The sequence below is a fragment of the Malaclemys terrapin genome, chromosome 5 (assembly GCF_027887155.1).
Source record: "Malaclemys terrapin pileata isolate rMalTer1 chromosome 5, rMalTer1.hap1, whole genome shotgun sequence".
Lineage (NCBI taxonomy): Eukaryota > Metazoa > Chordata > Testudines > Emydidae > Malaclemys > Malaclemys terrapin.
Window position 1 is genome coordinate 91817748 of NC_071509.1, and position 24250 is coordinate 91841997.

The following is a 24250-nucleotide window of genomic DNA, read 5'->3' on the forward strand; positions in this document are numbered from 1 at the left end:
TTTGGGTGGGTTGTTTCTCCAATTACTTGTCGGAGTGACCAGAGCCATGGTGTGTCATTTTATGTGTTAAAGAGAAATAAAAACAAATAAATACATGTAAATTGGAACGCATAGAGCTAGAATGAAAAGTTATGCTCTTATGCAGTGGTGCTGGAACAATTTGCATAGTGGGGGTGCTGAGAGCCATTGAACCAAACTGTAAACCCTGTATATGATAGGTTTCAGAGTAGCAGCCGTGTTAGTCTGTATCCGCAAAAAGAAGAACAGGAGTACTTGTGGCACCTTAGAGACTAACAAATTTATTAGAGCATAAGCTTTCGTGCATCCATCCGAAGAAGTGGGCTGTAGTCCACGAAAGCTTATGCTCTAATAAATTTGTTAGTCTCTAAGGTGCCACAAGTACTCCTGTTCTTCTTTTTTCCTGTATATGATGGAAACCACTTCAAGCCAGGGGGTGCTGCAGCACCCTCTGCACCCTTAGTTCCAGCACCTATGCTCTTGCGTTCATAACATCCCACTATAAATTGTACTTTTTGCATTTAGTCCCTTTTATGATACCTTACTTTTGCTTTTTTCAGCTGCTTGTCTAGAGACTTATTCTAGAACAATAAGATGAGTGGAAGAGAGGTTGCTTTCCAAGTAAGGATTGTTCTTCAGGGCTTTCTTTTATTTATTTTTTTAATAGGGCTTGTCAAAATTTTTCATTTTTAAAAATAATTAAGGGGCAAATTTTTCATGAGAACTTTCACAAAAAGGTGTTCTTTTTTCAACCAGCTCTAGGTCTTTTTGTGTGTGTGTGCGGGGGTGGAGAAATAAGGAGTGATTTTGAAATATATTACTGATTACTTTTATATCTCAGCTAAGGCTGAACACTTAATGTAAAGAAGGCACTAGAGATTGTGATAACTACAGCTGGTCAGAAAATAGTTTTTTTCCCCACTCAGAAAATGTTGAGGAAAACAAAGAATATTTTTCATCTAAACTTTCCACAGGAAATTTTTGATTTCTCAGTGAAAATTCAAAAATTGAAATATTTTGGCTAAAGTCCAAATGATTTCATTTCAGAAATGTTGCTGCTGGATATGTTTTATTCTCTTTTATAGGCCAGGCTCCTTTTGTCAGACTAAGTTTCAAATAATGCAGCACAATAGCCCCTCTTGGACAGGGAAGGTGATTCATCAAGAGAGTCCCTGGATGTGGTGTATCATGAAAGATATAGTCTGGTTGGGATGTCTGGCCCATACAGGAAAATGGGGACATTAGACAACCAAACTACAATTCCTATGAGGTACTCTGGCAGCATGTCAAAATAAAATGTTTTGGTTTTGGCCATTTGTTTTTTGATGAAATATAAACAATTTTTGCATTAAACAGACACTTTTGAGAAAAATGATCTAGTTTAAAAACGTAATTTTCTGTTAAAAGACAGTTTCGACAAAATTTTCAACCAGCCTAGTGATAACATGTTTGTGTCCCTACCATATGAAGTCCACGGAGCTCTGGTTAGGAATGTATGCATTTTGTTTTAACTGGTAAGTAACTGCAGAGATATTTAAGCATCCAACTCGGTTAAACTGGAAGGTCAGAAGAAAAGAGACAGCCACAGAGGGAAGGCAATAGGCAGCAGCTAGACAAGGGCAGTGAGCTTTGTAAGCTCTCTGTCTTTCTCAGGTTCTGAATATTATGTTTTTATTTGATTCTTGTTAATCCTTTTGTGGGTCTGTAGCTTAAGAAGAGGGCAAGGGTTATACAAGTAAAGATACCCCATACAGCCTCAGCTGTAAAAGAGCTTATGCTTGAGCTCATATGGGTCAATCTGGAGGTCACAAGAATTCCAGCCAACTGGTGTACCAAAACTGGTACAGGTGAGTGACTGAACACTAAACATGCTAAAGCAGCAAAAGAAAGCAAGAGGAACAAGTCAGCTGCAAGAATCTTTGCTCACAAATTACAGGGCTTCTCCAGAAATCAAAACTTCTACATAGAAGTGTCATAATTACAGCAAGTGTAGTTAGTCATTTCACTGGTAAAAAAATCTTTTCTGCAAGAATAATCTCCTTCCCAGCTTTTAATCCCTCGTTGAATCACTTTATTGATTAATTAAAAGGCCAGGTTTGTAAAATATAGATGTAGAAATGTGTTCTATAGTATACAAACATATGACAGATTCATCAGCATGCCCATCTATTGTAAATCTGTATTACATATTTATTAGCAACTTAATTTAAAAAAAGAAGTGCTGGCATCTGAGCCATTTCCCTCCCAGTTTTAGCAGGTCTAGGGATGTTGGATTTCTTGTTCCATACAATTGTATAAACAGACCATCTCATCTCCTCCCCAGGCAGGTCCTCTAGAGGGAGCATGGACAGAGGTGAGTGAAGCTTTGAAGGGTGGCAGACATACCTCTTGCCTTTTCTCTCTTTTTGGGTAATGAATAGGGGTGTCACCAGCTGCCTGGCTTGTGTTCATCACTGTCAGCCCTGGCAGTGTAACAGATAACAGGATAGATTCAAGGCCACCAAGGGAATGGAGCCTGACAGGACCTCATTCATCACTTCCCTTTTAGGGGTCTCTGTGGAAGAGCCAGCGTCAAAGAAGTAATCGAAGCTCACAGGGCCATGTGGGGGTTGAGGAGGGCTGCTTTGCATTGCAAACAAACCTGAGCTGTCAAATCTATTTTGTAAATGAAGTGTTTTTCTGGAGACAGTGTGTTAATAACTGTCATGCTAGGTATACCCCCTCTAATATACTACTACTGTGGCAGCTTTGGTCATCAACCTTTTCTTGCCAGTCTCCCAATAAATATTGCAATTATAGGGAGACATTACAAAAAATGTACACTTTAAAAAATGGTTCATTCTTGACCCTTCATTTGACAAGTAGCCTCTTGTTTTCTCTTCAGTTCTGCTCCATGCATTTGAACTCCATTCCTCTTTGTGCAATTGGGCCAGTAAGTATGATGCCTAGCCTTTTGCAGTTTGTACACATGGGATCAATTTGCCACTGGCTCTGTGAGCTGCATGACAGTAGATGAGTCTGCCTGTGAGATAAAGACATCCTGCTTATATGGAATCAAAGTGCCATGGAAGAATGAATGCTTTTTGGCCACAAGAGCCAGGCTGATGTTGATAACCCTCAGATGTGAAGACAGAAGTCAATAGCATTAACTTTTAGAGTAGGAATATGTAAGGAGTCTTTTCAGCCTGCGATGAGACAGATTGATGTCAGAGAGCACTGCTTTATAAGTCAGAAAATAGGACTCCACCGGGGCTACTGATTTTATTAGGGTCAAAATGTACTGACCAAGTTTGACTCTCTTCTAATTGTCAATTGACTGTTATATGCAGATAGGCCTGACTTATCCAAGTCACAGCTTCCTCTGTAGATGTTTTTACTCCTGCTCCCAGTGCCAGCTGGATTTCTCCTGATCTGGCTAGTACTTCTTAGTACAGTACAGTAGGGTGTGCCCTATTTGCCATTTATGAGGCAGCTCTACTGCTGATTCAATATAGAGCCATCCACTACAAGTGTATTTCTGCTGCCATATCATGGGTGAGAATAATGCCCTAGTGAGCCCTTATCAACTGAGAAGGCAGAAGCCCTTACTGGCTGTTGCAGAAAACCGTGCTGAGGACTGCTTTAATCCACTGCTCCCTGAAGACATGGACTGTATGGGGCCACTTGGATCCAGGAGCTGAGCAAGAGGGCTGTGGGATAGGCTAGTTAGGGTACGTTGACGCATCAAAATAGAGTGTGATTGTAGCATGGCTAGCTGTATCCATGTTAGTTTAAGACTACCTAGCATGGGTAACGATAGCAGGGTAGATGTGGTGGTACTGATCTCCGTATGGGCTAGCAATTGGAGGTCCCCCAGGTCCCCACCGGGCTTGTACTTGGGTGGCTAATGTATGCTGAAGTCTGTGTGGCCATGTCTTCACTCCTGTTGTTACCTGTGCTAGCTAGATTAAAGCTAGCGTGGGTATTCGTACTGTGCTGCAATCACTCTTTCATTGGCTGTGTAGTCATTCCTTTCTGTCCCCTGAAGACATCAGCAGATAAGGAGAGGTTCCCAGTGCGGCAGAGTATAATTTTAGCATAAACTCAATCCAGCGCTGCATCAGACAGTCAGGACAGCAACTTCCTATTTTAAAGTATTTAAGATAAGTAGTAATATACACTTCTTATGGTTAGAAGTATGGGTTAAGAATAGCATTATACAATACACTGAGTTTTTCTTTTAACTTGCTGCTTTGAAACTTTCCAGTCCTATGCTCTCTTGAAGCAGCAAAATCTTTGTGAATCCTGGAAGTAGCACCACCTTAGTGCAGGCAGAGGTGACTGAATAAAACAGACTGACTGTGCTTGGCAATAATAAATTGTGTTTGCCCAAACTACAATCGAAGGTTTCCTCCCTTAACGGTATTCAAAGGAAATCCCATAGCAAAATTTTTGCTAAAGATTGGAAAGAAATGAACAAGATAATGATCTTACATTAGTATAGCACCTTTCATCCAGGAGAATCCCAAATGCATTACAAAGTGATTTTTACAAGCTGTATGCAGGAATCACTTAATGCACCATTGAAAAATGGCCCCCTCCAGGGGAAACACAGCAACTACTAATAACATCCAGTATCACTAATCACTAGTAAAAAGCAACAGAGGGTCCTGTGGCACCTTTGACAGGACCCTCTGTTGCTTTTTACAGATTCAGACTAACACGGCTACCCCTCTGATACTAATCACTAGTATAAGAACTAATTCATAGTGTTGTGCTGGAAGGTATTAATGGCTGCCACCATGCAAGTCTTTGATCTATAGACAATCAAATATCTTATTAAAGATGATGGGTGTGCTAAATACCTATTCTTTCAGGCTAAATGGAAGAAGGAATTAAATACCCCTTTATGTAGTGACAATTGGAAACAATAAGAAGTCACCACCCAAGGCAATGGGCCTCATGGCAAGGCTGGTAAGATGCTAAGGGCATGTCTACACTATGGGTGCTACAGAGACACAGCTACAGTGCTGCAGCTATACTGCTGTAGTGCCTTGGTATAGATGCTTCCTACAGCAACGGAAGGGGTTTTTCCATTTGTTGTAGGTAATTCACCTTGCTAAGTGGCGGTAGCTAGGCCAACAGATGAATTCCCCATCAATCTATACTGGGGGTTAGGTTGGCTTAACTGTGGCTCACAGGGGTGTGAATTTTTCACACCCCTCAGCACCATAGCTATGTTGACCTAATTTTCAAGTGTAGACCAGACCAAGCTATGTAGGTTAAAGAGTTTCCCTGTAGTTGCAAATGCAGGGGCAAGGGAATTGCTTGGTTGCAGCTGTGTGTGTCTGTGGGATAGAAAACTAGCAGACAGCGAGAGAAGAATGAAGAGAGTGACCCTGAGAGAGCAGAGATGGAGTGCCTGGGCAGGCTTGGTAATTGTGAACAAGGAAACAGCTCCAGTTGTTTCCTCTACTATGTTCAGAGAAACAGGTGTTTTTGATCATTCTCTGTAAGTAAACAGGATTTACCAAAGACATGCATAATCAGTTTCTCCTCCTAAAATTGGAACAACCTGGCAAAGCCCCAAATATTGGGTAATCACTCTGGGACAAAGGGGGCAATAATAATTTATCCAAGTAAAAATACAGGGAAACTTTTAGGAGGCAGAATACAATTACCCAAACTGGAATTTGGGCAGCACATGACGGTTAAGACCTTTATTCATGAGAAAAGCACCATGGGTTTTTATTCATCACAATTGATCAGAACTTCTCTTTTTATATTCCTTCTGAAAGGTGGCACTTCCAACAGCTCAGTGTCTCACACTATCATGCTGGGTTAATTGGTTCAATACTGATGCAGAGGAAAGAATGCCACTAACCACACTTCCTATAGTATTTGGGTTTTCATGGGAGGTAAAGGTTTTCACAGTCAAAATTTATACTGATTGATAGTGTAGACAGATTTAAGTATCACAATTCAGATGAATAGAACATTCCATTTGAGGAGGGGGTGGAATTGGATTTTGATCTATTATAAAGAAATTAAAAAAAAGTGTAAAATTCAGATACAGATCCAGATTTTGAACAATGCCAAAGCTTGGGAGTGTGCCAATCCAGTGTTTTGGTTTAGGACCAACCCTTCTTTATAGGTATGCAACTAGTGCTAAATAGCATTAAAAATTACTTCAGGAGTTTTATGTGGCACAATGGAAGTGTGTCAATGAGAGTCATTGTGAAAGGTCATGAGTTAAAGGGAGAAAAATGAGGATCAGAGAAAGCTGGAGACAAATGAGGGTCTGAGAGAAAAAATGATGGGTAGATCTACAAAGAACATTGAAAAACAATATTGGGTCTGATGGGAAAGGACACAGATTCTACTTTGGGGCTCCTGCAATCACTTTGTTAAATGAACAGTTCTATTTCAACCAGCTGCTACAGTGATGGAGCTTTAAACAAGGACACTGAAGTAATCAAGACAAATGACTTAGTCATGATATATTGCCATAATATATAGTTCTCCCATTCAATAAACTGATTGGCACCAGAGGAAAAAATAATAATTTGCGATTATGATGTTATAAAAAATCTTTTAATTCAGGGGTATGACATCCCATTACAGTGTGTATTATCTGTTCATTGGCCATGTTCAAAACTCTTTGGAGTATTAATAGTCATTCAATTATACAGAATTAAAAAAAATACACAGGAAGCAAGTCAGAAGCATGTGAAGTCTTTGGAATGCTGGTGTTAAGATGAAAGGCAATGAAAGAGTTAATTGTAGTTTAGAGAACTTTGTCCCTATTTTAGGCTTCAACGCTACAGGTGTTCTCTGCTTCTGAAGGTCAACAATGCTTTTATATCCAGATGGCCTGAGTTCAAATCCCCATAGGGCCTCTACTTGTAATAATGTGCTGGACAAGTCCCCACTCTTCCATCACCCCCTTTAACTGCCCTTCTACACATAATTCTTTACCAATCTATCTCTTCAAACGTAATTAACTACACCAAAAATCCACAACTGCTAATGATACCTCTTGTGTAATGCATGTTGAGATCTACTGATGAAAAGTGCTAGGTGTTATTAGTGTTGGAGAAAATAATCTGGTGAAGGGTAGTTAAAGGGGGAAGGTTGAGTTCCTTGGAAGGTGAGCCAGAGTTATGGATTGTGTCGTGTGGTTGTAGTATGTGGTAGTGGCAAGGTGTGTGTTTGTGGGTGTAGACGTATAGGGCAAATAGTGGTAGGTGACTTTTCCTTTCCTTATTTTTGTGGGCTTGAATCAAGTGTGCTTTTGTAGTAACTGTAGCTGCTATGCAACGATTTGTGTGTGTGTATTAATATGCTTAGGCACTAACTATGTCCCTTTAATTGACATAATCCCATTTGTGGGAGAGGCTATTCCTGTAAGGAACCAGGCCTTCATTTTGGATTGATCATGCAAACATATTCTGAAGTGCAAAGAATAATCGGAAGTAGGTGAGGCTTAAAGCAAGAGACAGGGAACAGAGGAAGAAAGAACAAGCAATGGAGGATAGCAAATATTGAGAGAGGATGAACCCATTCTCATATTACAAAGGAAAGAGGAGGAGAGAAAAAGGAAAAGAAACAAAATCTTTGCTGTATTTAATCAGGTCCCCATGTCAAAGTGAGTCTAGAGCTGCACTTAGGCAGACACTGAAGGGTGGTAACAGGTATGTTGCTGTTTCCCTATAATCTGCTGCTGAGCTAGGTGCAATGTTTGCAGTGTGTCGTTGCAGAGGAAGGGGAAATGTAGGAAGAACCTTTTCCTTCTTACTTATCAGAGGGGTAGCCGCGTTAGTCTGAATCTGTAAAAAGCAAGTCCCTTGCATCTGAAGAAGTGAGGTTCTTACCCACGAAAGCTTATGCTCCCAATACTTCTGTTAGTCTTAAAGGTGCCACAGGACCCTCTGTTTCCTTCTTACTGAAAGCAGAGCTTGTGGTGCTGAAGGTCAGGAAACATTATAGCCTGTCTTTTAGAGTGGGTGATAACTGAGCAAGCACAAAGTCTTTCTACATTAGATTTTACTTTTTTTTTTTAAATTACCGTATACTGCTTTTCATTGGTATATGTGATCTACTATGGCAGTGAAAGCAGAAGATAGAGCCAGATAACAGTCTACTGAGGTTCAGCTAGACAAAAATAATCTCTACAAAGTAGCCTTATAAAATATAAATGATTAGAAGCACTTCCATTGGATAAACATAGTACACTAATGGTCTGCACTGTGTAAATTAACTACAATAACAACAACTAAGGTATAAATAGAGACGTTTCTGGCTTTATCAAAGGGAGAATGGGGAGATAATCCTGACTTCATGAAATGTTAAACTTGATTTGTTGAAACTAAACCAACTCCTGCAGAACATGAACAATTGCTGTAAATATTACATTTCTATATTTCTGTAATTCATTTTTCTGGGTATGTTGCTATATCTGCCCCATTGTTTGGAAGTTGTCTTGTACTACAAATCTCATGTGACTGAGAGATTCTGAAGATCAGAAGGTTGAGGAGCAGTGATGGTGGGTATTTGGTCTTGTCTATACTAGCCTGTGTGTGAAATCTACTACCTGTGCATCTCTACCAATGGGAGCAGGGTTTCTAGACCTGTTTTAGCCACTCTGGTTTCTAGAGATGCTCAGAAAAGGGTTAGATAACATAGTGGTAAAAACACCAGGAGATGGTCTATGAGTGCACTTGCTATTACCATCCCCAGGAGAGTTGCACCAATGGGAGAGTTAGGTGGTATGTTGAACTTCCTCTGATTGCACTTCTTCCACTAAAAGTGGGGCATGCACATAACTGTGAGTCAGGACTTTGAGTTCTGTTTCCAGATTTCCCCTGATATTCTGGTCAGGTCACCTCACCTCTGTTTGCGTCAGTTTATTAATTTATAATATGGATGGATAAATGATACGTATATATCCTGTAGGAGTGGCAGTGTTGGGATTAATTGCTATTGTCCATAGAAGTCCCCATGTGTATGCCCACAGCAAATGTAGTCACTTCAACTTCTTACAACCTCCCTTTTTCATCACCTCATCCAATCTGATCCTCTCAGTGATTTCCTTTCCCAGTTCCTGGGAACAGTTTACCCCCTTTCCCACCCTCTCATGGACTCCCATCTCCCTTCTCTTCTCCCCCTCTCCACAAAAAGTGAATCCCTTAATCAGAGTTTAAAAGATAGACTGGGTGAGGATGCAAAGGGAGACATGGACTCCCAAATATCACAGCTGTTACTGAATAATAAAACATGGTAGCTTGTGTGTGAAGCCGTTGATCATAGCCATTGCTAAGGCGAAGTGCCCATCACCTCCAATCAAGGCTTTTGTGCGGTCTCCGTGCTCTACCTTGGAGCAGTGGTACAGATGTGGCCTGGACATCGCCTTCATTCACTTCAGACCAACAGAGCTGATGAAGTGTCTTGTGCTCCCCATGGGTCAGCTTTGGAATGGAACTGAACGAAGCAAAAACAAAGACTTCTTGCAGAGATGGTGAAGAGGGGCGGGAAAGAGGGTGTGGGGGGGGAGGAGAGAGCTTTAACAATAAATATGTTAGTTTTAAGAATAACATAGTCATTGGTTAGAGGGGAGGGCTTCCTAAGTAGCAGGGGAGTTGAGAGGGAACGAGTGAGACAGGAGCTGGGTCTACACTACATACTTACTTCGGTATAACTACGTTGCTCAGGGGTGTGAAAAATCCATACCCTTGAGCAACATAGTTATACTGACCTTAACCCCTGTCCTAACTATAAAGGGAAGGGTAACAGCTGTCCTGTGTACAGTACTATAAAACCCCTCCTGGCCAGAGACTCCAAAATCCTTTTCCCTGTAAAGGGTTAAGAAGCTCAGGTAACCTGGCTGGCATCTGACCTAAAGGACCAATAAGGGGACAAGATACTTTCAAATCTTGGGGGGGCAAGGCTTTTGTTTGTGTTCTTTGTTTGGGAGTGTGTTCGTTCTCAGGACTGAGAGGGACCAGACATCAATCCAGGTTCTCCACATCTTTCTAAACAAGTCTCTCCTATTCCAAACTTGTAAGTAAATAGCCAGGCAAGGCATGTTAGTTTTCCTTTGTTTTCTCAACTTGTAAATGTACCTTTTACTAGAGTGTTTATCTTTGTTTGCTGTACTTTGAACCTGAGACTAGAGGGGAGTCCTCTGAGCTCTTTAAGTTTGATTACCCTGTAAGGTTAATTTCCATACTGATTTTACAGAGATGATTTTTACCTTTTTCTTTAATTAAAAGCCTTCTTTTTAAGAACCTGATTGATTTTTCCTTGTTTTAAGATCCAAGGGTTTTGGATCTTGATTCACCAGGAGTTGGTGGGAGGAAGGAGGGGGGATGGTTAATTTCTCCCTGTTGTAGATCCCAGGGGGGTTGGAACTTGATTCACCAGGAGTTGGTGGGAGGAAGGAGGGGGAATGGTTAATTTCTCCTTGTTTTAAGATCCAAGGGGTTTGGATTTGTTTTCACCAGGGATTTGGTGAAGGTTTTTCAAGGCTTCCCAGGAAGGGAATCCATTGACATGGTGGCAGCCGAACCAGAGCTAAGCTGGTAGTTAAGCTTAGAAGTTTTTCATGCAGGCCCCTACATTTGTACCCTAAAGTTCAAAGTGGGGATCCAGCCTTGACAACCCCACATGTAGACAGCGCTAGGTTGGCAGGAAAACTTCTCCCATTGACATATCTACCACCTCTCGTGGAGGTGGAGTTATTAAGCTGACAGGAGAGCTCTCTCCCATTGGCTTAGAGAGTCTTCCCCAGAAGCTCTACAACAGTGCAGCTGCATTGATGCAGCTGTGCTGATGTAAATTTGTAGTGGAGGCCTGCCTAGTGAGAGAGCATGTTTTGGGATGACAACTCGAGGGTGCTACCTATTTGTGAGGTGATAACTGTATCCTTGACTACTAACATCTTGGCCTTGGAGTTTATTCAGTCGAGAATGTTCTTAGTACATCATAAACAGGGAGTCCCCTTGAATTATCACCTAAATAAAGTCAGTGCAGCTTTCTTATTTCATGGTGTTTGTTTTCTAGCAGTGCCCATTGATAAGGATTTGAGATGTTGTAAACGTGTGAAGGAATAATGAATATAAAATGGACCCAATGGCCCAGAAAATCAACCTCTGACAAAAAAGAAGGAAAATTGGCCAGAATATAAATCTGGCAGAAGAGTCCAAATGGGCTGTAGATATGCTGCTCTGAATAGAAAGGCCCTACATCAAGTCATATAGACAGCTATAGAGAGATAGGAGCGGGTCGTGCCCCCAGACAGATTCAGATGGAACGCTGGGACAGAGAACAAGCCAATCTCAGTTATGTTGGCACAGGGCAAGAGAACCTAACTCAACTACCTCAGGGCTAGATTATTAAGGACTTTATATACAGACACCCCCCGATTTATGCAATCATTCCATTCCAGAAAGCCTTGTGTAACTCGAATTTTGTGTAAGTCGGAAACGTATATCTGCACGTAACGCAAAAATTCCCACAACTCGAAAATCCTATTTCTGGCTTATGGAACTTTTTCCGTAATTGCGAATTTGCATAAGTCGGGTCTTGTGTAACCCCGGGGAGTGTCTGTACCAGCAGCAAGATCTTGTCCTAAATGTGTTGGCTTACCGCCAGCCCTTTTCTGAGTAATATAAAAGTTGAGGTATGTGGTGCTAGGAAAGAGCCCTCAATTTCCAAGTTATATTTCTCTGCTAAATAAAACCGTTTTCCTATTACAATTTGTAGTTGGATCCATGTATTATATAAGGTAATAGATGGGAACAGAGTGAGCAGGGCTATCAATACATCTCATGGTAATGGTGACATCATAAACCACATGAATTTTTGCTCTTGTGGTTTATTATGATACTTCCAGAACCCTGGGAAGTATTTATGGCCCTTGCAATCCACAGATTATAATCAGCTGAACGAGTCATTTATATTTGGCAAGAAGATGCTTTTTTAGATTGATTGTTTTTATTTCTTGGCAATTCCATTTTGAGTTTAATGCTAAAGTTTAATAATTACTCCATTTCCTGTCGCACACCCTAATTTGACTTGCCTTCCTTTGCACTGAGCTTTATATTAATATCTTTAATGAATCTGAGTACTCTGGCAAGGGTAGGGGAAAGAGGAACGTTGGTTGATTTGATGCAACCAGCAGTGTGTGGAAGAATTATTGCTCTCTCAAGGTCACGCTTGCAACTCCTCATCATATAATCGGAGCAGTGTAACTTGAAACTGTACATGGCAGTTTAACTTGCAAGAGCCAGGAGGGGAATACGCTCCAGAATAGCATTTGTCTAACATTATTCCTCAATTGTAATTGAGTTCTGTGGTTATGAAATGCTTAGGGCTTTCCATCCTGTGATTGCCTCTCCAGTGATCCCCAAAACAAGCATTTCAGTGTGGTAATAAACTGCCTGGCTTGGGGAGTGCTCTGTGAAGCTACATCTGATTGTAATGTAACTTTCAAATAATTATTAGTGACATTAATGTTAAAATTTTCCCCATGTTGATTCAGCGCCTGATCCAAAGCCCACTGAAGTTAATGGAAGTCTTTCCATTAACTTCAGTGGGTTTTGGATTAGGCCTTTTCCTGGATATGTCACATCTTTCCATTTGAATTAATTTCTGGCTTTGTACAGTGTTATAATGCCTGACCTAGTTTATTACTCACCTTTTAAAGGGGCACTGTCAAGGCTGGCAGTAATCTACCTTGAAAATGTTACTTTATTATAGTGGTATCACTATGTATAGAAGGAAAGGTTGGTTTTGTTTTTCTGCATATGGTACCTTTAAATGGACAGGTGTCTCCCTGCATGATGCAGGAGAAGCTGCCAATGTGTGTTTCAGTGCAGTCTATCTGACCTCTTGGAAGGAGGTGAGGCCCCAGTTCCACACAAATGCCAACACTGCGGAGGGTCCACAAAAACATAGAAGTCAACTAAATACACAGGCAAATGAGAGCATGTAGGATGGAAGCAGGGTAAAAGGGATAGTAAAATGGAACCAGGAGGGGCCACTGAGCAGAAAACCCAGATAGTGCCCATTGGTCCAAGAAGGTGCATGTTTCTGTTCAGATACATAATGTTCAAAAGGGATTCACTCTGTTCTCTCTCTTTCTCTCGAAGACTTTGCTCTTTCTTTGTTTCCTCTCAGCCCTAGCACTGGTGCACTTGCCCTGTTGCTGAAAAATAAGTGCAAAATTTTCTGGCATAGACAAGGCCTATGAATAAAAAAGTATCAACTGGTTTTTCATGCTGCATTGGACTAGCAGGAATTTAAGAATTTTGCTCTTCAGAAGGCTGTTCTTCCTAACTAATAATTAAAAATGATTTCACTGCACCGTATTTGTGTAGTAATTCTGCCTTTGTTAATTCTAAGAGCAAACCCTCTGCTGTCATTAGTGATCTTGAAGGTAAGAAGGATTTATACCAAAATCCCACTTAATCTTGTGCAGTCTGAAGTTCAGCATTTGATTAAGTATGTTTTGTGAACTTTGATTTCTATGCTTTCTGAGAGCTTAAACAACACAGCAGAAGGGGCGCACATACACAGGGTCCTCTCAAAATTAGGGACTCAAAATATTGGTTTGATCAAAATGCGGTCAGCAAGTTTTCCTCAACCCTTTCATTTTCTTCACTTGTGCTGTCTAATTTAACTCCCATAAAGTGCTGTCATGGTGGGGTTTGTCTTCACTGCTCAAAAAAAAAAAAGAAGTTTTTTTTGTTTTATTTTTAACCTTGGGGGTAAATAACATGTTTCAGCTATCTGGAGGTAAAAACACAATGAAGACAAGGTACTTTTGTTTTACTGAGAAGTCAAATAGGCGGACTATAAGGCTGATCTCGCATAATTTTCCTCCTGGTAAAATTAAGGGCAGGTCTACATTACAAACTTGCATCGGCCCAGCTGCACTGATGCAGCTGCACCGCTGTAGTGCTTCTGGTGATGACACTCTAAGCCAGAGGTCCTCAAACTGTGGGGCATCCCCCCCCCCAGGGCAATAATTCCTAACCTTTTATACCTGTAGTTACAGCATCCAGAAGGTATAAGCTTGGTTAACATTTTAACTGTACCTTTGGCCTTGGATTCCTCCATGTGAAACAAAATATGTGCTTATTAAATCCTACAAATTTGTTTCAGCTATTTCCATTGGTAATATGGAAAACAAATAGTTTGTGAGATTACAGTATTCAGTATGCTGCACTTATTATTTATGACTCTCGACACAATTCCTTCCTTCCTTGCTGTGCTAATATGGTCAGTCCATAAGGTACAATGATTAGTGAACACTCTGTTTTGAACTTTAACTTTGGTATATGCAATAGGGCCATTTTGCTTTGAACATATCTACAGCACCCCAAATTAAACGCATATAGTGTTTACCTATTACACAGGACCTTTCTGAATTGCTAACGGACAATTATAGAGACCACTTATTTTTCATTACATCTGCTATGTCCCTGAAGTGTCTCAGTCTTTATTGTTGAATAGGAAACCTGACCAAAATCTGCTATTAGAACAAAAGAAGTGAGATCAGACTCTTGACTTGTCCAGCATTCAGCACTTCAAATATGTACAAATATAGAGACTGGTGCTGAGTCCCCTCAGCTCCCACTGACTTTGTTGGGATTAGAAGAGGCTCAGGACCATTCCTTAAGTGCTGTCCTAGAATTATTTGCATTTACTCTTTAGCAATTCATTATTTTTGTTGGGGAGGAAAGGGGACACTGGGTGAAGAACTCAATAGGAGTATAAATAGTAAATGGTGATAACTCATAGAGCTTGTCTTCTCACAGAAAAGGCACCAATCGAACTAGTCTCAGGCACTACAATAATACAAATAATAATAATACATTGGTTTCTAAATTGATTTAGTTAGTGATTCAACCCTCTTCTGTGGACACTCTTAAAATGATTTAGGAGTGGCTAATATCAGTTTAACTTAATTTGGTTTGTTAGTAGTTGGGGTCGTAAAACTAGATTCCTGTCTGGGTCTATTCTAGACTGAAGGGTAATTTAATCGATTATACACACCTTAATTGTAAGGCAGACGAATACAGCTGGAATGTGCTACAGAAATTCTTGGCCAGAAGACAAGCTTTTGAAGTGAAGAAAACATGCACCCACCTGGTGATTATGTGCTTTCTGTATCTATTGATGGCGGTGTCATTGCAGGCTAGTCTGGCAGTCAAATAAAGTATGAGAACTTTGTAAACATTTATTCAGAATGTGTGCCTGATAATTGGAGTAAACTGAGTTCACCAACAAGAGAATTTCTCCACAGATTTTTTCAAATTGTACCATCTATTAGTGCTGTAATTTGGGTATATTGGAATATAAGAGATTAAATTCTTCCCTGAATTCCCTTCCTGTTCAACCATATTATGGGGGCACAGAGAATAAATCCAGGCATAATTTGAACCAGGGATACCAGCTTGCTTAAAGAGTGAGTAGAACTGGCATATTACTACTAGTGTCAGCTTTTAATAGTTTAAATATCTGAATATATCTAAAAATAGTGAAATCAGTTATTATTTACAATTGATTTTGTACTGATAAAAGGCAGAAAGTGAGAGGAATAGATAGAGACAGACATGCTGTGAACAGATAGTGTAGTATCTTTACTGTGTCCCTTTGTAAATTGTTAAGTGGGTAGAAGAAATTATCAGAAATTTTTTTATGGAGCTATGGTGTGAGATGACACTCTGATCGCATCTCCCCTTTCTCTCCCCACAAGTCCCTTCACTGGCTCTTCTTTCTGTAACTAAGGGTATGTCTACACTACAGGGACTATACCACCCTATCTATGGTGGTATATCTATATCGCTGTAGCTATGCTGACATAACCATGTAGCATAGCTGCAACCTACACTGATGGAAGAATGATGGTAGCTGAACGATGCAGATATGTCAACTTAACTTTTAAGTGTAGAACCAGCCTAATTCAAAGTCCTCATCATCACTTTCAAAGGTCTAACCAACTCTGCCACTGTTTACATTGCAGTTCTGATCTCCTGCTAACCCTAACTCTGCCCACTCACCTCCTTTGGCTTGGTCTACACATAAAAGTTAGGTCGACATGGCTATGCTATTCAGAGGTCTGAAAAACTCACACCCCTGACTGACATAGCTAACCCCTAGTGTAGAACCCCCAATATAGCTATGCCAGTATAAAGTATAGACAGATCCTTTGTCTTCTCCCACTTGAGACTACAGGCAGGATTCTCAGCAGGAGTAAGTCATTGCAGCTCTGGTGAAGTCAATGGCTATGCTGATTGTTACCAGCTGAGGATCTGGCTCTCTGTGCCTTTTTTTATGCAACACCACATAGGTCAGATCTCATCCCTGAACATATTCACCTACATTTGAATTAAAATCTAAGATTTCTTTCCCTTTATTATTTAGTCTATCCAACCAACTTTGCTTTGTCAACATCCAGTTATAAGTGTTAGGTACTTTTCCCACATTTAGTTCCTTTCTGAATAAATTATCTGAGTATTTTAGCTTGATAATAAATATTTTCAGAAGTATATTGAATCACACCTCACTGTTCTAGTTTGTGCAATAGTCATGACATTTCAGTTCTAGACAATTTAATGGAAACACAATCAAAATTACTGGGTAGGAAAGAGACTCTTAATTCTGCATTCCCTGTCTGGCTGCTTTATGAGTATTGCACATTCCCTTAGTTTCTTGCTTCTCTCTTGGCTTTCTAACAGTAGCAAAGAGTAACACCATCTCTGTTAGCTGTTTTATTAAATTTCGATTGCCCATTTCCTTGAAAATGCTGTTAGGGTAATAAAAGTGACTATGTAAATATGGCACCTTTTTCCTTAATAGATCTGCTCACTGTTGGATTCTGAGTCATATCTGTTTACTTTAGGGACAAAAAGTAAGACATTAGCCCAGAAGAAACAGCACATCTAAGAGAGTACTGGACTGTGTTCTGGTTCACAGATCATCAACAGAATTGTTAACTAAGGCCCAGATCCTCAGAGGTATTTAGGTACCTAACTCCCAAGGAAATCGATGGGAGCTAGGCACCTAAATTAATTTCAATTGGAGTTAAGTGTCTAAATCTCTCTGATGATCTAGGTCTAAGTTCCATTTACAGAATCTTTATTCTTGTTGAAGTCAGAACCAACCCCCTGCTCTGTTTAGACCCATGATTACTGCTCTTGATTGCTAAGAATAGCACACATCCTCTTGTTTTTTGATCACCTCTCTCCCTCACACCAGCCCACTTGCTTGTCTCATCCACCTATTGTGTCTTGTATTTTAGGTTGTAAACTGTTTGGGAGCAGGGATTGTCATTTACTATGTGTTAATACCGTGCCTAACACACCAGGGCCCAGATCTGGATGATCTCTAGGCATTATCACATAGTCAAAACAAACAACCACTATTCCCCAAAAATCCAAACTAAACCTCTGTCTCCATAGCCCCCTCCCCTCAGAAAAAAAAATCTTTCTAAGCATATTTGACCAGGAGTCAGAGACAATAAATATAGGACCCCATTTTCATGTTATTTTTCAGATGATAACTGCACTTCAAAATCAACATGGTCCTTTCTGAGTTTACCCCCATCTAGCACAACCTAATTAAAGTGAAAATGATTAAGTCACCAAAATTCAGACCTGCTAGATTGATTTGGCTGCATTCTGGTAAATTTAATTGGAGCAAAATCATGTTGGTACAAGTTAAGTGAGTGGGTTTTCAGAATCATTTATTTTTATTCTTCTTTGTCAGTCAGGGCAATTTATTCTGAAATCATTGTCATAGGAGACAGCATGAACAGGGTCACCCTGGAGTATGCAGCCGTCACTCACATCTATCAATCACAGATCTAAGCATGTTTAAACTTGCTCGAGAAGGGACAAATTCATTCCCCTGCTCAAGATTGATCTGATTCTTAATACAGCGGCACTTTAAATCTCAAATGGTGTATAGATTCACAGCCTGCATCTGATCTGATTAATCTTTTCACACTCCTATAGTGGTGTTGTGGCAATCTCAGAAGAGGACGTACTATGGGGGGCTCAGTCTATGAGGAAGGCCCCAAGCCATTCAGATTGTTTACATTCACTCCTGTGCTTGTTTGGATGTGGGACAGGAGTATTTGGTCGCACTGGTATCAAATGTCATGGAGAAGTCTAATAGGCTGAGTATGGATGTACTTCTGTTGGCTGTTAAAAAGAGGAGCTCCTCCACCAGAGGAACAAGTGCTGTATTTGTACCATGCCCTGACACCTGAGTGAGAGTGATCAAAGAACATTGGAAACTGACCACTGGCACAGGAGACTGTTTCTTGCTTGAGGAGCTGGCTTAGAAAAAGGAGGCTAGACACTCCACGTTTCTGAGGTCTCAAGTATGGAGTTATGATTTCTTTAGTACTGATTAGACTATTGCATAATTTTAGAGTGAGTGGTAGACTCCCCTTAACAGAGATTGTCAACACCTTCTTTAGTAGGGCACTGTTGTATTCATTTAGATGGAATAAATAGACCCAAAGAGTCAAAGGTGTTAACATAATCCAGTCACTGTCCAACATTAAACAATTTTTTTAACAAGGTTCAGGGTTTGATATACAGAGACCTCAGCCTGTTTAGTACCCTAGCAAATGCACCAGTAAAACGTCTTCAATTTTTTTAATTAAAGATACAGAAAAGAAGGAAAAACAGTAAAAGGATTTGAAATGTGTTAAGTAAGGCTTTTATTTTAACAACATCCTTTATTCTCTTTCCCTTTAATTGGAGAAAGTTTTTTAGAAAGAAAAACCTCCTTGTTTGACAGTCTTTTAGATCTAAGATGGTATGGAAGATGGTAATAACTGTCCTTTTGAGGCAAAGAGAAGAAGTTAGCTGAGATTGGCTGGAGCTGCTGCTGCTGTTAGAGTCCAATCCTGTTTCCTAGAAAACAAAACAAGAGGCACCCATCCAAAAGGGGAGGGAAAAGAACAGCAAAAATAGACAATGCAACTTCTGTCTCTGACGTTGACTCTCACATGCAACCTCCCTGCTGGAGAAACACAAGCACAGCACATTCAGCCACTTGAAGACCTGGCAAGCTTGTACCAACATCACCAACATATTTAGGGCATCGCTTCTAGCTGGCTCTTTCTGTTCACAGATTTATAGCTGTGCTGCAAAATATGCAGTCTTGGCCAGCTAAGCTAACCCTTATTAGACAGAAGGAAAAAGGAGAGGGAAGAAAAAAAGTGGGGAAGGAAAAGAACATACAAGTGGGAGGTGGTTTGACAAAATCTCTTATCCCAGATGGCGTTTGGGATTCAGCTGGAGCTGGTAGAGTCATCTGGGTCCCTCTTTCTGGGCGAGTCTGGTCAGGACATCTCTCAGGATTAGGATGACTAAAGCCTGGGTGGGGGTGGCAGCCATGATGGCAAATCTTGCTCTAGTAGCTAATTTTCTCCCCAAAGTTTCTTTCTTTAAGGACCCCAAAGGGAGTGGAATAGACCCTACAATCATTATTTTGTCCACCAATTGGGCCTAATTTCTAACACACCAATTTTAGTTCACTGATTTTTTTCATCCCACACTTCTCTCATTTACCTTACATGATCTTAATATAATCCTTGAGTTGTATCAGTAGGCCTTTGTGTTCAGACTAATTCGGTCTGTCTTGCTTTTGTACCTTTCCCCATCAGCATTTGTTGTTATAAGTTATTGTGACATTTTATGAACTTCAATATACTTCTTACAATTAAACTCACAACCAGAATACATTTGTTGGCCCAATTATCAGAAGAGAACCCAGGTATTCTTTCTTTTCTTGCCACCCAGGACAAGGGTCCTGTCAGAGATGCTAATGACTGTCAGTGATTCCATGACTGTTACCAGGGCCGGCTCCAGGCACCAGCTAAAGAAGCAGGTGCTTGGGGCGGCCAGTACCAAGGGGCGGCACTCCGGTTGCTACTGGGGCGGCACGTCTGGGGTCTTCGGTGGCAATTCAGCGGCGTGTCCCTCAGTCCCTCTCGGAGCGAAGGACCTGCCGCCGAATTGCCGCTGAAGAGTGGAGCGGTGCGATCGCGCTGCTGTGGCTTTTTTTTGTTTTTTTGTTTTTTTTTTACGCTTGGGGCGGCAGAAAACCTGGAGCTGGCCCTGACTATTACACTGGTGAATGGACTGAATAGCTTGAAAGGAGGATGTTGTGGTTCTGGTCCTGCTCTCAGCTTGCTCTTAGTGTCCTCTGAGGTCATCCCAGATTTGGATAATCTCTGTAAAATAAGATAGTTCCTTGCAGCAGAAGTTTCTGTGTTCAGGGGTTGAGTGAAGGCAGTCTGGGTTTACACAAGGCTTTATGGTGTAGAAAAGCTCTGAAGGATGCACTTTAGATGCCTTAATGGTGAAGGAGACATTGGTTGTCTCTGCCTCCTTCACAGCAGTGGCATAGGTTTGTAGGACTCTTTGTGTCTGAGTTTGTCTTTATTAAACTGTTTCCTCTGCCAGTGAAGATAGTTTTCTTCCCTTCTGCTTTTCTATTGCAGGTTGTCTGAATACTTTGGTGATCTATATGGACAGTGGGGTGGGAAAGGACACTTCAGTGTTATACTGTCTATAGTAGTGGTAAGAGAGTAGTTGCAGTACTTCACTAATTTTACTTCTCCTTGGCTGGGTAGACTATTCCATAAGTAGGTTTTGGAATTTTGCAGGGTCCATGAGTTTTTGGGGTGGGGTAGAGGTGGAATATGGTGATGGCTTCTTGTAATAGGGAGTATTTTTATTTCTATTTGGAGAAGAGCGTGATCTGACCAGGATAGGGGATGGTTCTTGCATTTCTTATGTGCACATTTAAACAGAAAAAAAATACTATATTATAAATAGGTTATTTCAATTTAAATTTCTTAACGGCAGTTCTCTTTAAACACACTGAAAATATCATCCAGTATCCCTTCCTCCTCACAACTTCTCTCTGCTTTTGATTGGAACATAGTAGCAATATAAATGATGTGACACAGCATGTGCAGTCCATGATGACTTTGCCATTCTAGTGATATATCATCATGCAGAAAGGTTTCAAAGTGTGATGGAGCTTATGTCAGGACTGGGACAGAGCCTGACATCTATTGTTGATAAGCAGGCATTTCCTATTTAAAAAACAAAAATAGAATCATATGCCTCAGCTGTAGGCAGAATATAAAAAGTGTACTGTATGTGACTATAGGGCTTATTGCATAATTACCAGTATTTATGTAATAAAGATAATTTATCCACACTGGTGATGTAGTAAAGGGAATAAATAAACCCAGCGCCTGCTGCTATTAAGGTGTTCAAACTTTCTGTTATCTTTGTTTCATTATTACTATTACTTATTAGGTAGATTTTTGGAAACAATTTGTTTTTCTCTCATTCCTCCAGCCCCACTGGTGTGTGATCCCTGGTTATGATGTGATGAGGATCAGCTGAGCTACTGAGCAATGTGGTAATGAACGAGAACACAGAAGATGAACCGCCCGCTCTCCTTCATCCTTTAGTTACAGATTGACTCCAGGACATGCAAGGACTGCTAAGTAGTTAACCTGTAGAAAAAGAGTGCAGCTGCAATGAACAAACTGTCTTTTTGGTGAAAACATCTTAATGCCTCCTTAATTACACCTTTGTAAGGTACACACTTCTTAGTAACCAGCAATATCCACATGGAGATGGCAATTTGCAAAGCTGAATAATGAACAGATATATAACCCTGTTGCTCTGCTTCTTGAAGAGTCATAAGGGGGGAATATGGGAGTGGATCAGAGAATTCACGTCTAAAGAGTCTTATTCTATTTCCTTTCCTCCCTGCCCCATTCAATCTGATATGGAGTGTAACAATGATCTCTCTAGTGAACGGACTCTTAAGGGCTTGTCTACATGGGAAAGTTTTAACAGTTATAAAGGTATCGTTATACTGGTATAACCCCTGTGTGAACACTCTCAGGCTACATCTACACTACAGGGGGGAGTCGATTTAAGATATGCAAATTCAGCTACGTGAATAGCGTAGCTGAATTCGACGTATTGCAGCCGACTTGCCCCGCTGTGAGGACTGCGGCAAAATCGACCTCCGCGGCTTCCTGTCAACGGCGCTTACTCCCACCTCCGCTGGTGGAGTAAGAGCATCGATTCGGGGATCGATTGTCGCGTCCCCACGGGACGCGATAAATCGATCCCCAAGAGGTCGATTTCTACCCGGTGATTCAGGCGGGTAGTGTAGACCTAGCCTTAGGCCTGGTCTACACTTGCAAGTTTTTGTGTTTAAAAGTCAGCTTTTTGCGTTAAAACAACATGGGCGTCTACACTGACAAGTGACTTTTTGCGCCGAAATTCCTCAGTTTTAGTGCTGCAATAAAACCACTCCGAGAGGTATAAGGGTTTTTGCGCTGAGGGTTTAGCGCCATATGGTAGTATGGACAGCATTCTTGAATTTTGTGCTGTTATTGGCCTCTGGATGTTGTCCCACAATGCTCATCCTGGCCACTCTGGTCAGCACTTCCAACTCTGCTGCCCTGATGCTAGGTAAACAACCATCCACCCCTCCCCCTTTAAAGCCCCGTGAATTTTGAAAGTCCCTGTCCTTTTTCCTTGATATGCCGAGCTCACATCTCATCTTCCCAGCTGACTAAGGCAGCTGCACGCAGCAAATGATCTCCTGCTTGGTCCACTGCAGAGCTACTTGATCTGATGAGTGCTTGGGGAGAAGAGTCTGTCCAGTCCCAGCTGTGCACAAGCTGTAGGAATTTTGATACCTACAGCCAAATAGCACACAGCTTACAGTGGGTTGAGGACAGAGACATGTGGAAGGCTGGCTTTGCTTGTATGTGCTCGGCATTCCCCCACACAGCTAGGCAGTATGGCGGAACAGGGAGTTGATGCAATCTGAGATTTCAAGGGAATCCTCAACAGAGATCTCTAGGAAATTTTCCTTTAGGTACACAGCAATCCTCTGCCATAGGTTCATTGGCAGAGCTGCCTTGTTCCTTTCCCCATTGAAAGACACTTTCCCATGCCACTCTGCAATCTTGGTCAGGGACACAAGCAAGCAATAGAGGGCCCTAGGTGGAAGCCACAAGCATGTAGCAGATGCACCCTTGCTTCTCTGCTTACCCTCAGGAGAGAGATATCTTCCATAATGACCACTACTTGTGGAAAATGGAACAGTTTAGAGTGTTGCCCCCCTTAAGTGACCTGCAACCTTTTCAGATTGCTTCAGTACAATAAAATATGCTCCTGCCCACATTTGGGGTCTTCTGCCTCAGGTGTATTTGCCTAGGGTCACTGAGAGAAAGTGATAAATATGTTACCAGCAGTGTGTTAATGTTACTGTTTCAATAATATGTGTGTAGCTGACAATAGCTCTTCTGTTTATTGTGAACCCATGTGTTTCCAGATTCCACCTTGAGAAACAACCGCCCTACAGCAGCTTCTGCGCAAGATAAGAAACCGGCCGAGATGGACCAAGGAACATATGTTCTGGATCGTGCTACAGCAGTCAGAGGCTGAAAATACTGAATGCAAGAAGTGGAGGGAAAGTGAAAAGCGGGAAAGAGAAGAGAAGGATTCTTACAACAGGGATGCCACAGAGAGGCTGATTAAAGTTCTGGAGCATCAAACCGACTCTTGTAACACTGCAGACTGAGCAGATGCGTGCCCGCCTGCCCCTTCGCAGCATTGTGAACTCTTTCCCATGCACTTCCAAACTCCCCCTGCTCATTCCTCTCCACCTTCTAGCACTTCATGCTTTCCTCTACACTCCACCCCCACAGACAGCTGTTTCAATGAAAGCTGGAGCTATACTCAACTATGAAAATCATCCCCCTCCCATTCCTTCCTCCCCACCAACTGTGTGGATGGCTGTATGTGTCTGTGTGTTGGTGTGGGTTTGTCTGTGAATAAAAGCAGTGTTTTTATTAATACACACTCTTTCTTTATTTTCCCATAAGGGATGATACCTCATGTCACCATGCAAATCAGCACAAACTTCCTATTTCGTTGTTTTTATTATAGCTAATATTCACTGTAGGCTGCTATTATGTGAACAAGGAGTGGCACTGTGAATATGGGAAACCAGCTAGCATATGAAAAGCTATATATTTTTTTGAAATGTAGTCATGCTCCCAAGCCTCAGAGTGAGTTTGTTTGAAATTTTCAAGTAACAAAATTTCTCCAAAAACTCTAGTAAGTTCATTGCTCAAATTGTGTCTCTAGATTTTTACCACTAAATCAGTGGTATG

At 41.1% G+C, this 24250-nt stretch overlaps 1 long non-coding RNA gene across 1 annotated transcript in view; it reads left to right on the forward strand.

Annotated features, from left to right (window-relative positions):
- The window catches only part of LOC128838334 (uncharacterized), a 126881-nt gene extending 102957 nt beyond the window's left edge, over positions 1-23924 (forward strand). Inside the window, exons 2-3 of the long non-coding RNA XR_008445156.1 lie at positions 21399-21644; positions 23407-23924. This is a non-coding gene — a long non-coding RNA (uncharacterized LOC128838334). The remainder of the gene's footprint in view (positions 1-21398; positions 21645-23406) is intronic.
- The last annotated feature ends 326 nt before the right edge of the window (positions 23925-24250 follow it).